Below are 3,232 nucleotides of genomic sequence, written 5' to 3' on the forward strand. Positions count from 1 at the left end.
GGTCTTCATGTAGGGCTAGGGCTACTTTCTTCCTTTCTAGGGTGAGTGCTATTCTCTGCTAGGGCTTCCCCCACTAACCCAACTGGATAGTTGATATGCCCAATACATGAAAAGGATTCAAGCTGCAAAAACTAATCTAGTGTGGTTTGGTTGCAAGCCCAATTTCTTAGCTCGCTTTGTTGATCACCCTTGCTTGTTGGCTACCCTAAACAATTAGTTTGGTCAACACTGTCCATATGTAATTGATTGCATTAGAGACTGTTTACTATGCTTGAGATATCATTAACACTCTTCATTGTGAAGGAATTTTAGAGTTCAACTTGCATTGGCTTGCTTAGTCCTTTTGAGTACAAGAATGACCCTATCTAGAGTAAAAATGTGAAAGTTATGGCCCATGATGTAAGGTTGATTTTCCTATCTACTTGTGAAGATATCATTTTGCAAGTAGTCATGGAAGGGGAGAGCTTCTCGTACGCATGGAGTTCAACCCTTGTGTTAATCATGGAGATGGAAAGATGCCAACAATCATGGACAATGTAATGCTCATGGCTACTTCTCATGGGGTAATTATTGTGGAATCATGTAAGTAGTAATCATGATGAAGATTGGAAGTGAGAAGTCATAGAGAAGGTTGAAGGAGTGGTTGTGAGTATCATGGGTGAAGCAATCATTGACATCTTGTGATATCTAGTCCCTATGTTTCACAATCTTAGAGGTGCACATGCTCACAGCCTTGGAGATGTCAAGCTCACAATCTTAGAGGTTCTCATACTCATAGTCTTGGAGATACACATGTTTCAATAAATTCATAGTCTTAGGGACTCACACCATGAGAAACTCGAACCTATTACCTCAAGCGAATATATCAATGCATCTTCTCAATTTGTGCTAGCAACCCATTGATGAGAATGACAAACAAGCAAGATTGAAGATGAGATTTTCTTTAAAGTGTTTTTCTAGGTTTTTGCAAAGTGAATGGATCTACACACTCTAGTCTATTTTCTTTAAAGTGTTTTTCTAGGCTTTTGCAAAGTGAATGGTTTTTTGCAAAGTGAATGTATCTACACACTCTAGTCTCTACTCTATGCTTTTTGTTTTCCCAAACCAATTGCCTTCCCATTTAGCCTCCAACTTTGTCATATGTGTCTTGGAGTATGAAAAACATGCGAGCAAAAGAGTGGTGCCTCACCATTTCATTCCTCTTAAGCACCTCGATGCTCCTATTTTGCCATAAGGTAAGAGTATGAAACCTCAAGTGTGTTGATTCAATTTATATCCTAGAAATGGAACCATAATGTTGGGGTCTACGTTCAACACCAAAACAATGATGGAGTTATTATTATTTCAAGTGTTCAACTTCACTCAAGAGAAAAGCTACCTCTCACATAGCTAGTTTGTACTCTTGCCAAACCATCTTTCTCTCTACTCAATCCCATGAAAAGGAAGAAAGCAAGAAGATTCAAGAACAATTGTAGTAAGCATTACCATAGTCTTCCACAATCATCGTAGTTAGATCTATCATACAATTCCTTGATAAGTTTCATGATCTAGGTGTGGCTCCTCTCAATCCACTATCACTCCTTTGACCCATCTACCACTATTGCTCCTTTTCGAAGAGTACAATAGAGAAGAAGGAGAAGAAGAAGAGAATAGATAATGGAGCTTCTTCCCACCAATCCCACTCATAACCTCTCTTACTTTTTCCTTCACTCAATCTCATGCTCTCACCAAGATGGGAAGAAGAAGAAGAAAAAAAAAGAGATAATAATGAGTGGCTTCACCTCTTTGAGTCCCTCACTAACTCCCTTACTCTCTCTCACCCTCCTTTCACTCTCAAGCTATTGTAAAGCAAGTAAGAAGATAAAGGTAGAGAGAGCAAACCAAATAAGAAGTTAGAGAAGAAGAGGATCATGAAAGTTTCAATACACAAGAATGAGCACTCTTTTAGTTTTACACATTATATACATATGGTTTCCTTTTGGGTGGGCACCCTCAAGCCTTTGGTTCATCACTTGTCCACTTACAATGCCCGATCTTTAGGCTAGGCCTTTACACATTGCTCACACGATGTTGAAACACATGCAAGATATTTGCATATTTAGCTTGTAGAGCATTTTTTGGTGTGCATAAGATAGTTTAGTTTTACCTATTTGTCCATATAATTGGCATAGGAATGAGCTCTATGTTCAGATTCTACTAATAACTATTCTCACCATGATGTGGGTATTTTACAACCAACTTTATAATATAGTAGACTAATCCAAACATGCAAAAACAATTAGAAATACAATTTAAAGAGATGATGAGGAATTAATCATCTCCAAACATTACTATACTATTTTTCTAAGCCATTGTTTGATCTTTTCTTACTCTTACCAGCTTATGGATAGGCACTTACTACTTTTAATAGTTGTTATTTATGGATGTTGTTATTTATGGAAACTTGTGAATTTGATGCTTCTAGTACATCCTAATGCCCTTGTTAGCTTCCTTCACACATATGGACTCTTACAATGGCTATTTTATTATTGCCATTTATGTTAGTTCTTGAATTAGGTTAGCAATAGATTGTTCGCTCAAGTTGAGGTTCAGTAAGAGATATAATTTGAGAAGAGTTTTGAATCAAGCAGAGTGATGACATAAGACCGTGTCAGCTCCTAGACTTATCTTCTTGGGGAGTGTCCTTGTCTCCTTGGTGAAAAAGCCAAGGAGGGCTTCTCTTTCTCTTTCTCTCTCCCAATTTAGCACCAAGGAGTTCGTGTGTTGGTGGGGAGGGTGTTATTTTATAGTGTTGGGGGGGATATGTGCTTTATTTAATTTGTGGGTGAGGCTTCGACAAAGTGGAGGGCTTTTCATTTAAATCAATTGATCGAGGCAGCCAAAGCTACATTCAACTTTTCCAATTTGTCACTAGGTAAACACATAGCACATTGGATTACAAACACAATAATTGTTGATGGAGTGATGGTTTGTTTTGTGGTCGACATATGCTATTCCATTTTTTCCTTTTAGCATTTTAATTAAAGCCTTCTAAGTCTTGAATACTAAGGTCTTTAGCCATTGGCCAAGAGCTAGGTTGCATGTCACCTTTGACTCGAGACTCGCTTTAAAACAAGAGAACGTTGTTGGGAGCCAATTGTGAGCTGAGGGTTGGAGTATTTAAACTTAGAAAAATAAATAGTCCATTGTTTGGGAGAGCCAACAATTGTTTGACAATTGATAAAAAAATTAA

Source organism: Lygodium microphyllum, chromosome 2, assembly GCF_053477565.2.
Source record: "Lygodium microphyllum isolate KBCC chromosome 2, Lygodium_microphyllum_v1.1.10, whole genome shotgun sequence".
NCBI lineage: Eukaryota > Viridiplantae > Streptophyta > Polypodiopsida > Schizaeales > Lygodiaceae > Lygodium > Lygodium microphyllum.